The 14,331-nt window shown below is 61.6% G+C and overlaps 1 non-coding gene across 1 annotated transcript; it reads left to right on the plus strand.

Annotated features, from left to right (window-relative positions):
- The first annotated feature begins 14,249 nt into the window (after nucleotides 1–14,249).
- Nucleotides 14,250–14,331, plus strand: TRNAS-AGA. Its single transcript has one exon. It is a non-coding gene; the product is annotated as a tRNA-Ser (tRNA).

Here is a 14,331-nt window from a genome sequence, read left to right on the forward strand (position 1 = left end):
TGTGAGCACAAAGCTACCCCAATGCCAGAGAAACTGGTAAAGAATCCCAATGCCCAGGCGTGAAGTCATCTGAACTACAGAATTCCCACCGCAAACCTGGCTCCCAAAGCACAGGGGGGATTGGGGGTTTGTTCTCTTTGCTTAGCCATGTGCAGTCGCACAGAGAGCGCGTTTAAAAGTCTCCCCTCCCACAGAGCAGGAAGGGGAAATGATTCTCAACTTGAAGCCTGATGTAGGGTGACCAGACGTCCCAATTTTATCAGGACTGTCCCAATATTTGCTTGTTTGTCCCATGTCCCGACTGATGTTTGGTCGGGACACTGGACAAACAAAAATTTTGCCCTCTGCCCTGGCACACAGGCAGAGCCCGAAGGGACACTCGCCCCCCCGACTCCGCCCCCTCCTTCCCCCATTGGATCCCTCCCCAAATCCCCGGCCTGGCCCTGCCCCCAGCCCCACCCCCTCACTGCCCCATTGGATCCCTCCCCAAATCCTCGCCCTGGCCCTGCCTCTTCCCCAAGCAGGTGGCATTCCTCCTCCCTCCCACGTTTGCACATGGGCCATGGCCATGGCCGGGAGCGCAGCATGGAGGCTGCTCCAGCCCTGGAGCCTGCGGGGCAGCGCAGTGGGGCTGGGGGCAGTGCGGAGCGGGCAGGGCCCATGTGGGTGGGGGTCAGAGACACACGTGGGGCAGACACGCTCCTGCCAGGAGGGCCCGGGCCCGGCTGCCTGGTTCTCCCTTGCCCGGAGCTGCAGGAGGGACCTGGAGCGGCTCGGCTGCAGAGCTCAGAGCCCAGGCCGGGCCCAGGAGTGAGGGGATGGGGAGCTGGGGGTGTATCGTGGGTCGGAACCGAGAGTTGGGTGGAGACAGGGCTGTGCCACTGCCGCCTGGCGGGGGTGGGGGGGGGGCTTTGGCTTTTTTTTTTTTGCTCCACCACCCGCGTCCCGATATTTCATCTTTGACATCTGGTCACCCCAGCCTGATGTGAATGAGGATGTCTGGACCAAGCGGCCAGGGATTGGCCTTTGCTAGAGAAACCACTGTCAAGTTTGATCCAATTAGGACAAGTCAGCAAATAAGAACAACCTCAGGTCTCAGTAACTGCTGCAGGTAGCAAAGTCCTACAGGGAGCAGTTTCTGGCACTACACCTGCACAGCTCTGCTCCTGGCTCTTCTCGGGCTCCTGCTCTCGCCTTAGCTCTGCCCCACTCTGCCCCAGGCAGTTCCAGCTCACACGGAGGATGGGACCCCCTGGCTTGGTGACTCCCTCATTACACTGCCTGGCCTGTCAGTCCGGCTAACTTGGAGCTTTGGCCTCTCCCCATTGCCCAGGGGACTGTCAGTCTCAGGGTCCTGATTTCCCATTGGCCCTTCCCCCTTCTATTGGTGCTGGGAATTAGCCAACCAAACCCCCCACTAAGCTTTAGTAAGGGGCCAACAGTCCCTTACATGAGCCAGCCCTGTGAGGGTCACTGATGTGCAGAAAAGACAGTAGGAGCTGGTCCCATGGTGTAACGGGCAGCTCTCAGGACTCTGAATCCTGCAATCTGAGTTCAAATCTCAGTGGGACCTTGTGTTGGTTTGCGGTAAAGCCCTGGAGCTCACAGGGCTCAACTTCCCTGTGTCCTGTTGTGCAAGAGCAAATCTTTCCCATCCTGTTGGGTGACTCAGGCCTCTGGGTGGGAGGCTGCAGTGGGTTAGGGCTCTAGAACTGACACCTGAGGGTTGGGATTCTCACAGGTTCACCTGGTGCCCACAAGTTTGGCACTTGCCTTTGTGCTTTTCCTCTTGCCCACCTGGCGCTTGAAGGAAGGAGGGCCAGGGCCAGGGCCAGGCTTCGTAGGCAGGAGGGAGACAGAGTCTCAGGCAGGAGCCCAGCACCTCTCCTCCTCTGGGCACCTGGAGCAGAGGCGGCTGGTGCTGACAGCTCCAAGGGAAGGTTTAAAATCCACAGAGCAATGGAAGGTGGGCAAGAGGAGGGCAGGACCATGACTTATGCGTGGCCAGCAGACAGCCACAGAGACACCCAGCCAGGCTGCTCCCTGCCATGCCGAACCCCCACTGAAGGCCACCCTCAGGCCAGCCTGCAGGGCGGCTGCTGATGCTCTGTGGTTAACATCAGGAGATGGTAGGAAAGCAGGGCTGGGCCCCCTGATGGGGCCTCTTACCGTTCCCACTCATGGTGCTGACTTTGGAAGTGGAGCCGCCCATTTTCTTTGGCAAGTCAGGAAGGGCAAAGGCGAGACTGGAAGCACCTGGGGCTCATGCCCCAGCCTTTGTGACGCCCACCCCCCAACTCCTTCCTGGGGCTCTAGCTGAAGCCAGAGCATTGGCCTGAGCAGCCAAGAAGAGGTTCCAGCCCTGAAGGCAGCAGGACTTGCAGCACAAAGTGAGCACAACCACGAGGGGACTCAAATCCTGAATCATCCGATCCACAGGGAGATGCCTCATCCTTTAGGCCACATGATGAGGGGGTCTAAGCTCTTCTTTGGAAAAGCCGGACACTGTGTTTCTCAGGTCATCTACTGAGCGGGGCCGAGACGCTCTGGGCACAATAAGTCGAATTCCCAGCGAGATGTGAGACTTAATTCTATGGAGCCAGGTGCAGGGCTTTGCCAGGGAGGCTCAGGCATGGGGGACTGAGGTGCAGCGGATGGACTGGCTGTCTAGATACAGAGATTTAATTGCACTGAGGCACAGGAGGGAGGAGGAATCCCGCTGATGGTCAGTGGCTGTGCAGAAAAAAGGGTGTTGATTCCCCCATCCTAAATGGGCTGGTTGGCTTGACCCTTCTCTCTGCTGCAGAGCATGGTGGGGACTGCAGCTCACCCCTTGTGGGACAGGAGAGCAGAGATGCAAGGTGCTGGGCTCAAATGCACCTGGAGGGCAGCTCCAGTGGGGTGGGGCAGGGCCTGTGGTTTACGTTCTGCGTTGCCTGGTGCTGGGCCATTGCACAATCCCCAGCCACGCCGCACAGCGCGTCCCGAGAGGAGGTGGGGGGCCAAGCAGATGATCCAGCATGAGGGGGAGAGGATGTGTGGTTGGGGGGAGGAAAAGCCTTGGGCTGCACTGGGGGAGCGCAGAGCAGGGGTGACACCCCAGAAACCTGCAGCAAAGGGATGGACAGCTGGGGTGGGTGGATAGAAAAGGCAGTGAGCCTAAAAGGGGAGTGGGGGCTAGTGGTCAGAGCAGGGAGGGGGCTGGGTGCTAGGACCTCTGGGTTCTATCCCTGGCTCTGGGAGCAGAGGGGGGTCTAGAGGTGAGAGCAGGGGGACTGGGAGCATCTTCTTAATTCACAGGGTAGTTCTCTTCCCAGCTCGTGCGAGGGCGGGAAACGCCACCAGCCCCATTTCCTGGATGGGAGAACTGAGGCCCAGAGAGGCTGAGTGATGTGCCCAAGGACACTCGGGAAGTCTGTGGCAGAGCAAAGCATGTTTCTCCCCCTCCCTTCCCAGAGTCTTGCCTGTTACTGGGTGGTGTAGGGTCTCAGGAGGAGCAGTGTGAGGGCGGGGTCTCGGGTGAATGGGTGGTACAGGGGTGGGGTCATAAGGGGAAGGGGCAGTGTGGCATTGGGGACTTGGGGGAAGAGGCGCTGTGAGGGCGGGATCTCGGGGCAAAGGGGAAGCATGTGGGTGGGGTCTCGGGGGAAGGGGCGATGCAGGGGCAGGGATTAGAGGGACCAGGTGGTGCAGGGTGGGGTCTCAGGGCAGTGTGAGGGCGGAGTCCCAGGGGAAGGGGCGTGCAGGGGCAGGGTCTTAGGGAGAAAGGGACGCTCAAGGGTAGGAACTTGGGGAAAGGGGCCATGGGGGGGTGGCCCCGTAGGGGAGGGGTGTTGTGGGGGGGGCAGTGCGCGAGGGGGGAGTCGGGGGAAGGGGCTGAGTGAGGGGGGGGTGCTGGGGAAAAGGGGCAATGGGAGGGTGGTGCCTTGGAGGAAGGGGCAGGGCTGGACTTCAGGGAAAGTGGGGGGGATTAGGGGGAACAGGCGATGTGAGGGGACCTCGGGTTAGGGGCAGCGTGAAGGCAGGACATCGGGGGAAGGAGGCAGGGCTTTGGGGAGGGCACAGCGGGGGCAGGGCTTTGGGGGAAGGGGCGGGGGCAGGGCTTTGGGGGCGGGCACAGTGGGGAGGGGCTCGGGGAAGGACTCATTCAGTCCAGGGGCGGGTCTGTCTGGGGGTGTCACTGTCCCTGCAGCGGGTGTTTAGAGCCGGGCTCCCCCGGGGAGGGGCGGGGCCGGGGGCAGCGGGAGTCGGGGGGTGACACGCGGCCGGTGCCTGGGCCCGCTCACACCCAGCGAACAAGGGGCGCCGGGAACATCCCCGCGGGGCGGACACAGGGATCCAGTCCCCGCACAGAGCCGGACCCGGCCCCGCCCTGACCAGCCGGGGGGTGAAAGGGGCGAAGCGGCGCAGCACGTGCCTACGCGGGGCAGCTTCAGACCCTGCACCGGGGAGGCGGGGCCGGGGCTCTCTGGGGGGCGGGGCGGGGATGAGGAGTTGCGTTGGGGGGGGAGGTGTCAGGCTGACCCAGGGACCCGCCCTCACCTGGGCTGGAGAGGACGGAGGCGCCGCGGGGCAGGCTGGGAGTTGTAGTTCCTGGCTCGTCTCAGAGCGGAAGTGACGGACAGTTGCTCGGGCAATGCGCCCCCTCCCGGTGCACACTGGGAAGCGTAGTTCTCTCGCTCTCTCTCTTACACGCGACCTTCTAGTGGAGGAGGGGCCGTAGCTCGTCACTTCGCCGCGCCCCTCCCCGCTCCCTGATTGGCGGAGAGAGCGCGGGACAGAGACTCGGCGCGTGGGGGGAGGCCCCGGTTCCCTGGCCCCAGGCGGCGCTGCCCCCCCCCACCCCAGGCGCGCGCTGCGGCCGTTGGGATTCGAATCCCGCGTGAGCCCCCCTGGCTCCAGGCAGGGACCTCCCGTTACCTGTGTGTGGGTTTCTGGACTAGCTGTGGCTTCAAGGGAGATGATGTTGCCATTTGCGGGGGCTGATCGTCTCTCTGGCCAGGAGTGGTGTGTGCTCCCTAGCAGAAAGTTGGATCCATGAGGGTGACTCCCTGTTCTGAGTTTCTTTCTTTCTCCAAGGTTTCTCTCTCTGTGTTGGCCAACTCACACTCAAACTCTCTCTCTCCTTTCATGGACACCTCTCATGTTCAGTTGCCTGCATCCTCTTCCTCTGCTCCTCCTCCCCCAGTCTCCCATGGGCTCAGCTGGGTCTGTCTGCCCACGGGCAAGGTCTCTGCCATACTGGGAAGGATGTGTCCTGCCTGCCAGGATAAGGGGGTTGCTCCTCCCACCCCCTATCTTCAGGGAGACCTCATTGCTGTAACTGGGTCACAGCGTGAGTGGCCAGTCATGTCTTTGGGGCTGTGGGGTCTGAGACTGAGAGGGGTGGGCTCACAGTCATGGCTTTGGGCACAGGAGAAGTGGGGCTGGGATTAGAGATGCCCAGAACCCCCCTTATCACCCGCTAGCTCCATTACTGCATCACCCAAAAGCCTCGCTCAGGGCCCACTATGCCTCCTTGTGCTGGGCACTGCAGGGCCAATCAGAGGGACAGCAGGATGCATGAGGAAATAGATGAGTGTGTGAGGCAGATGGGTGAGGGGGGGTGGCATACATTGGGGACGGATGGGGGGTTGAGGGTTGGACGGACAGCGGGACAGATGGAGAGCTGCAGGGACGGATGGTGACATCACAGGCTTTACTTGTGATGGGTTCAGCTCATGGCCGCTGGCCCTGTCATCTCCTGCCCCCATCTGCCCGTCAGACTCTGCCCCTGTCTCTCACAGGCAGCACTCAGCAGAGTCTGGCTCTGTCGTTACACTGGTGCCTACATCCAGTGCGCACCTGTGTGTTATGTGCTCCTGGAGAGCTCAGGCAGGGACAAGCGTGCGGCTCACGGCTGCTGAACCAGCTACTCCAAAACTGCCACAGATCTCCCCCTCCTTGGGCAGCAAGACCCTGGCCGGGGGGTTCCCTGTCCCTCCTCACTGCCAAAGCAGCCTGCTCAGCACAGAGACCGAGATCACCTGCCTCCGCCCAGCCTCCAGCTGGAGCTGTTCCAGCCCCGAATTGCTGGTATCCAGCCTGGCCGGAGTTGGTGCGATGTCCTAGCGGAGTCCGTTCTTTCTCCCCGGTAGATGACTATTTTCCCCACTGCAGTTAGTTGCTCTTTCTCCGCTTCCCCATAGCCCCTCCCCAGTGATAGTGACCCCTGCTGGCCAGGCACGGGAGTGTCCTGTAGGTGCCTTCTTGTAGGAGCAGAGACTCCTGGTGGCGAGGGGCAGCAATGCCTGGCATGTATCCCCCCTAGCATTGCTGCAGCGACCCCTGGTGGCCACTGAGGGCAGTTGCCTGTGCGACCCCACCACTGCCATTGCGCCTGTGAGCGCTGGTGGGTAGGTGAGGCAGGGCCCTGTATGTATATCAGCCATTGGGGCAGTGCCCTCTGCGTATCCCACTCTTATCTCGGTGACTCGTGTTGCCCAGGTGGGGCAGTCCCCTGTGTGTATTTACTCCCCCCAACCCCTGCATTGGGCCAGTGACCACTGGTAGCCAGAGGAGTCAGAGCCTGGGGTGTGTTCTTCACCTCCCCCAAGGTGGCAGGGTGCCTGGGTGGCCATGTCAGGCACTGCCCTGGGTGTCTTCCAACCCCTCTGTGGCAGTGAGCCCTGCTCCTGGTGTGTGTCACTCCCCCACTAGGGATGTGCACTGGTGGCCAAGTATGGCAGTGCCCTGTGTGTAGCCGCCTCCCTCTCCCCCCGCCCCCCCCCCCAGGGTGACCAGATAGAAAGTGTGACGAATCGGGACGGGGTGGAAGGTAATAGGCACCTACATAAGAAAAGCCCTGAATATCGGGACTGTCCCTATTAAATCGGGACATCTGGTCACCCTATCCCCTCTACCCCTGTGCCAGGTATGGCAGGCACTGATCCCTGGCATCCCCGTGGGGCAATACCCTCTGCATATCCCCCAATTGGGGCAGTGACCCCTGCTGGTCAGGTGGGGCAGTGCCCTGTGTGTGTGTGTGTGTGTCCCCTATTTAGGTAGTGACCCCTGGTGGCTAAGTGAGGCGGTGGCCTTTGATTTCCTCTTCTCTCCCCAGCCCCCTCTCTCTCTCTGGGGTAGGGCCCCCAGTTGGGGCACTACCCGATGTGTGTATCTACTAATTGGAGCAGTGACCTCCCCGTGGTGCCCTGGTGTGGCAGTGCCCTATTGGTATCTCCCTCCCCCTCTCCCCCCACCATTGTGGTAGTGGCCACTTCAGGCAGTGGCCTGTTTATCATCCCCCCACACCACCACCACCACCACCACCATTGCAGCAGTGCCCCGTGGTGGCCATGTGCAGCAGTGCCCTGCATGTATCCCCCCCCAACCATTGCTGCAGTGACCCCAGGTGCCCAGTTTGAGTAGTAGCCTGTGTGTACCTCACCTCTTGGGGCAGTAACGTGTGGGGCCAGCTAAGACAGTGCACAGTCTGTGATGTCTGGGGGCCACGGAGGGCAGTGGCCTGTATGTACCATCTCCTCTGGAGCAGTGACCACAGGTGTCTTGGTGCTAAGATGCAGCCACCTCTGGGTTACATGGTGGGGCTGTTTACAGGACAATGGGGACAGGCCCCCGGTTCCAGGAGGTAGGGGAATGTCTGGTGTTCGGGGCAGAGCGTTCCACCTTCTATTGAACTGTGATGCTCTGAGCACCTTTCCCCTGCATGAAGAAGACCCTGTGTGGCTCCAAAGCTGGTCCAGTAACAGGTATCACCTCACCTGCCTTGTCTCCTGGTATTCTGGGCAGTGTCCAACTTCCCCTTCACTGTTGGTCCTCAAACCTCCTCCAAGCACCCGCCCCCCAGTCCCTTAAGCTGCCAAACCTCCCCTGGAGCCCATCCCTGGGGGGGGGGGCACCCCACCTGAAAACCCTACGGCACCATGGGAGTGGTAGTGTCCACTGCCTCCATCTCCCACCAGCCAGGACGGGCCCCACAGCACCATGGGAGTGGTAGTGTCCACTGCCTCCATCTCCCACCAGCCAGGACGGGCCCCACAGCACCATGGGAGTGGTAGTGTCCACTGCCTCCATCTCCCACCAGCCAGGACGGGCCCCACAGCACCATGGGAGTGGTCGTGTCTCCTGCTTCCATTTCCTGACAGCTGCTGCCAGGCCCGGCCCAGACTTCCCATTTCTGGTGCGAGTCCGGAAGCAGATGCTGCCATGAGGCGGTGCTGGGAAGGGTGGTGCTGGTGTCAGGAGAAAGCAGGAGGAGCAGGTGGGGTCTGTGCTCCTGCGGGGAGGTGCTGCCCTTGCTGTGAAAAGGCCCCGCCATTAGGGGAGATGTCATCTCCCTGCCCTGCCACGCTCTGCACCAGCCCCTGCTTGTCACGGGAGCAGGGCTGGCTCCAGGCACCAGGGTAGCAAGCAGGTGCTTGGAGAGGCCAGTTCAAAGGGGCGGCCCGTCCGGTATCGGGGCAGCACGGCTGGGTCTTTGGCGGAAATTCGGCGGCAGGTCCCTCATTCCCTGTCTTAGTCTTTGAGCTGCCGCCGAATTGCTGCCAAAGAGGAAGGGGGGGAGGACTCGCCGCCGAACTGCCGCAGAAGCACCAGTGTGGTTGAGCTGCCGCCGAAGAGCCACAGCTTGTCCTTTTCCCACCTCCTGCTTGGGGTGGCAGAAAAGCTGGAGCTGGCCCTGCACAGGAGGAGCAGGCTCCAGTCTGCGGAGCTGCAGCAGGGAATCCCGCAGCCCAACACCTGTCAGGCGCCCCCGTTCTCCATGCCCCTAATCCCTGCTGCCCCCCCACTCATCAGTTATAGAACAGGAGGCAACTTAACTTCTGCTCACTGTTCCCGGTGGGACTCTAACAGAGCGCGAACCGGAGCCACTTAACTTCCATTCTCTGTTCCCTTTATAGACGCACAGTCAGAGCTCTCACAGGCTGGGCAGCAAGGGGCTGGTGCAGTTTGTCTCACCCCAGTGGATATTGCAGCCCTTAGTATAGAGGTTTGTTCTTTAAACATGGGGTCAGTCTCCTGTGGGGTTGGGCCACAGGAGAGCCCCGTGCCCCTTCCTGTGCTTCTAACCCTGCACTGTTCACCCTGCGTCCTCCCCCACGCCCCTAACCCTGTGCCCCCCTCTGGCACCCCTAACCTTGTGCTCCCCCCTGCACTCCCTCCAGCACCCCTAAACCCTACATCCCCAACCTCTGACACCCCTAACCCTGCACCCCCTCCAGCACCCCAACGTCCCTCACCCCTAACCCTGTGCCCCCAAAACCCCTAACCCTGTGCTCCCCCCGAACCCTAAACCTGTGACCTCTCGCACCCCTACACCCTAACCCTGCACCCCCTCCTGCCCCCCTCACCCTGCCCCCTAACCCCTGTGCCCCCTCCTGTCCCCCTAATCCCAGCGCCACCCACTGGCACCAAACCCCAGAACCACCTCTGATGCCCCCAAGCTCTGCACCCATAACCCTGTGCCCCCCTCCAGTGCTCCTAACCCCTGCCACCTCCTGCACCCGTTATCCCTGCACTGTGCCCCCTTTTCCCCTAACCCCTGCACCCCCTCCTGTGCCCACTTGGGGAAACTGACCTGGATGCACGGAGTAGCTGGCATTGCTGCTCGCTCCCCCCGCCGCCCCTTAACACTGCTCCTCCGCACATCGCTAGGAGGCTGTGAGAGGGGGAGCAAGGAGCGACATCAGGGCTCCCTGCCTCCAGGTCACCTTCCCCACCTGGGCTGCTGCTCTCTGTCCTCCCCTTATGCAGCCCAGGTGGGGAAGGAGACCTGGAGGCAGGGAGCCCTGATGTTGCTCCTTGCTCCCCCCTCACAGCCCCCTAGGGGGGCACGGAGGTACATTGGGGGGAGTAGTATCCGCTCATCACTGCTCTCTCCCCCTTCTCTTCCCCTCCCTCCCCCCATGCTCCTATGCCGGGAGGGAGCAGGAGGAAATCTGGGCACCACCCCAAGCAGCACTCCCCTGCCAGCCGGGAGCAGTTTCTGACTTTACACCAGCAGCACACACCTCTCTGTCACCGTACAGCACCGCCCTTGAGCATGGTACCCCTGGGCAATTCCCTGGTGGCACCCACCCCTAAGGCTGGCCCTGGCTATGGGCTTCAGAGGGAGTGATGGGTGGCAAGTTTGTAGAAATTTTGGTGGTGCCCAGAACCCGCCCCCCAACTCCGCCCCCCCAAACTCTGCTACCACCTGCCTAAGGCTCTGGGAGGGGGCTCGGTGGGGGAGGTCTGGGGTGCAGATCCTGGGCTGGGGATTAGGGTGCAGGAGGGGTGCAGGCTTTGGGATGGAGTTTGGGTGCTGGGTGCAGGCTCTGGGCTGGGGCAGGGGGTGGGTGTGCAGGAGGGGGTGAAGGGTGCAGGCTTTGGGACGGAGTTTGGGGTTGGGAAGGGGTATGTGGGAAGGGGGAGGGGGTGCACCTTGTGGGGAGGGAGTTTGGGGATAGGAGGGAATACAGGGGTGAGGGCTGTGGGGCTGAGGATGAGGGATTCATGATGCAGGAGGGGACTCAGGGCTGGGGCAGAGGATTAGGGTGCGGGGGGATGAGGGCTCTGGCTGGGGATGAGGATTAGGGTGCAGGGGGATGAGGGCTCTGGCTGGGGATGAGGATTAGGGTGCGGGGGGATGAGGGGTTCATGCTGCGGGGGGGCTCAGGGCTGGGGCAGAGGATTAGGGTGCAGGGGGATGAGGGGTTCATGCTGCAGGGGGGCTCAGGGCTGGGGCTGAGGATTAGGGTGCTGGGGTGAGGGCTCTGGCTGGGGCAGAGGATTAGGGTGTGGGGGGATGAGGGCTCTGGCTGGGGATGAGGGTTTGGGGCATTGGGGAGGCTCAGGGCCGGGGGAGAGACCCAGCTCCAAATATTGCTGGAGCAGGGCCCCCAGCCCTGAATATTCCTGGAGCCCGGGCACCGCACACAGATATAACCTGCCGCCCCTGCCTGCGGAAGCTAAGCCTGCCTGGGGAGCCCGCCCCAGCTCACCTCGGCTCCACCCCCTCCACTGAGCACCCCGGCATCGCTCTAATTCTCCTCCCCGCCCAGGCTTGCGACGCCGATTGGAGAAGAATTAGAGCTGGGCTGTGTGCTCGGCGGAGGAGGCAGAGCGGAGGTGAGCTGGGGTGGGGAGCGGTTCCCCTGTGCGCCCCCAACCTCCCATTACTGCGGACAGCCCTCCCCGCGCGCCCCCCCACCCAGCTCACCTCTGCTTCACCTCCTCACCTGAGGGGGCTTTTAGGCACCTCCAACCACTAGGCGCCCTAGGTGGCCGCCTAGTTTGCCTAAATGGTTGCACGGGCCCTGGTGTTCACAAGCAGTGTGAAAACGTGCAATTCCCGCTCACACTGCACAGGGGCAGCACAGCCCCGGGGTTCTCTGGAATCGCACAATAATGCCGGCTTTGTTCCCACAGCATCTGGAGCTTTGCACAGTGAGACATGGGGGTGCTGCAGCACCCGCCGCACCCCTCGTTCCCGCACCTCTGCTTCTCTGCAGGGAACTTGTTATGCCACGAGGGGGTGCAGGGAGACTGTGCAGGAGACCCAGGCCTACACCCCGAGCACTGCAGCTCCAGTGCTGTGTTCAGGATTCATTTCTGCTCTCTGATAAAACTGCTCCAGGCTTCTCTGTCCCACTAATATTCATCCAGGCTCCCCTGCGCTGTTAGTATCTGTCCAGAGCTCTCGCCAGCCCTGCCCCAGGAGAGCTGGGCGCTCGCCCTGCTCTAGGAGAGCCAGGCAGGCCCTGAGCACTAGACGGTGACCCTAGGCCAGTGGTGCCAGAACAATCTGTATAGTGGGGGGTGCTGAGCCACTGAACCAACTGTAACCCCTGGGTGTGATGGAAACCACGTCAAGCCAGGGGCTGCTGCAGCCCCCCCAGTTCCAGCCCCTCTGCCCAGGCAGCTCCCCCAGCCTGACACACACACCCAGCCCCTGCACCCGCCCACCCCAGGGCTCCTCAGCCCAGAGGGGAGCCCCCCGGCTGAGTGGGGAATCAGAACCCCCCGAAATTACCCTGGGACCAGCATGATCTGCCTCTGCCCTGCCCTGCCCTGCATGTATTTGGAGTGAGTCAGTTTCCCTGTCCCAACATGTGTCCTGCCCTGTGTCTCTTCTCCTCCCCAGTTCCCTCCAAACCAGCCAATTTCCCCTGCTCCCCGGGCTGGGTCTCTGCCAACCCCCCTTCTCCCCTCCTGCCCCCAATATCTCCCTGCCCCTACAGGTCTATAGGGCTGGATCCCTCCCTCCCCCTTCTCCCCTCATTTCCTGCCTCTGGGGGTCTATGGAGATGGGTGTCTCCTCTGCCATCCCCTCTCCTGCCCCCAATATCCCTCTGGGGCTCTGGGGGCTGGGTCTCTCTCACTGCCTCCGTGCTCCCCCCTGCACAGCATGTCCTGGGAGTGACTCAGATTCCCTGGACCAACATTTCCCCCCCCCACCACATGTCTCTTCTCTCCCCCAGCTCCCTGCACCCCACCCCATTTCCCCTGCACCCCGTGCTGGGTCTCTGCCAACCCCCTCTCCTCTCCTCCTGACCCCAATATCTCCCTGCCCCTACAGGTCTATGGGGCTGGATCCCTCCCGCCCACCTTCTCATTTCCTGCCTCTGGGGGTCTATGGAGATGGGTGTCTCCTCTGCCATCCCCTCGCCTGCCCCCCCATATTCTCTAGGGGTCTATGGGGCTGGGTCTCTCCCCCCTCCATCCCCTCCCCTGCCCCCAATATCCCTCTGGGACTCTGTGGGGCTGGAGCTCTCTCCCTGCCCCTGTGCTCCCCCCTGCACACGATGTCCTGGGAGTGACTCACATTCCCTGAACCAACATTTCACAACATTTCACAACATTTCACACACCCCACCCCCACATGTCTCCCTCCACCCCACCCCATTTCTCCTGCACCCCAGGCTGGGTCTCTGCCAACCCCCTTCTCCCCTCCTGACCCCAATGTCTCCCTGCCCCAGGCTGTCTATGGGGCTGGGTCTCTCCCTGAAGCCCCGACCCCAGCGCGAGGCTCACAGACAATCCCCGCCCGGCGGCTGTGACGTGCGCTGGGGCTGTGACGTGTGGTGATGTGTCCACTCCCCGCAGGCAACTCATTCACTGGAGACCAAAACGACAGAAGGTGTCACGTGTCCATGGGCGGGGTTATGCAGATGAGCAGTGTCTGGCGGCAGGACGGGGAGCAGCGAGAGGAACCGAAGGAGCCCGGCGGAGAGAATTCTCTGCGTGTGGACAGAATCCGGTGTGGGGAGTTCGTGCTGTGGGTGCCTGCGCCGGAGTCACTTCGGGGCAGTGATTGCTACTGAGCTGCATAGTGACCAAAGGCGTGTGAATGGGGTGTGGTGCCTGGCGGGGAGCAGCTCATGGTGATAAGGTGCCTCTCACTCCCGACCCGCAGCCCCTTGGTTCCCCCCAGCACTGACGGTGCCCCTCACTCCCGACCCGCAGTCCTGCTATCCTAGTCCTGACATCCAGACCCAGAGCTCTGCTGGTGCCCCTCACTCCCGACCCGCAGCCCCCGCTATCCCAGTCCTGACCTCCAGACCCACAGCTCTGCTGGTGCCCCTCACTCCCGACCCGCAGCCCCTACTATACCAGTCCACACCTGCAGACTCACAGCTCTTCTGGTGCCCCTCAATCCCGACCCGCAGCCCCCTGGTTTCCCCCCAGCTCTACCATTGCTCCTCACTCCCAACCAGCAGCCAGATCCATAAACAGCAAAACCTCCCTGTGTCTCTGGTCTGAGCCAGGGCATTCGATGCCAGTGAACCTTTTTCTCCTGCAATGGCGACGGTCAGACAGAGGGGTCATGGCACCTGCATCCCTGCCAGGGAGATATTGGCTCCGCTCTTTCTTTCTTTCTGCTGCTGTAGTTAGTCCATGAAACATCAAGGGTGGAATGCAAGGCTGAGTTCACGCACCAGCCCTCTTAAAAATTTCAGTGCCCCAGAGAAATCCTGCCCCCTGCTATTGGAACGATGTGCTGGAGATTTGACTAGGAAAGGGACTGTCTGAATTGTCAGAGTGGGGAATGAACAACAATCTACAGCAATGTCGTTCACACAAACACACTCTCATCCTGCTCCAACCGGAAGGGAAATGGGCAGGAATTCTCGCTGTTCAGCCCAGGACACACTTACACTGATGCGCAGCCGTGAGTGTGCTGGGGAAGCTGGTCTGGGCAAACAATTTGAAGTGACAATTTAGTGAGAACAAAATCATCATGCAGTGAAATGGCTACATGTCAAGTAGTTGTGGCCGAGTGGTTAAGGCGATGGACTAGAAATCTATTGGGGTTTCCCTGCGCAGGTTCGAATCCTGCCAACTACG

Source organism: Mauremys reevesii, linkage group 12, assembly GCF_016161935.1.
Source record: "Mauremys reevesii isolate NIE-2019 linkage group 12, ASM1616193v1, whole genome shotgun sequence".
NCBI lineage: Eukaryota > Metazoa > Chordata > Testudines > Geoemydidae > Mauremys > Mauremys reevesii.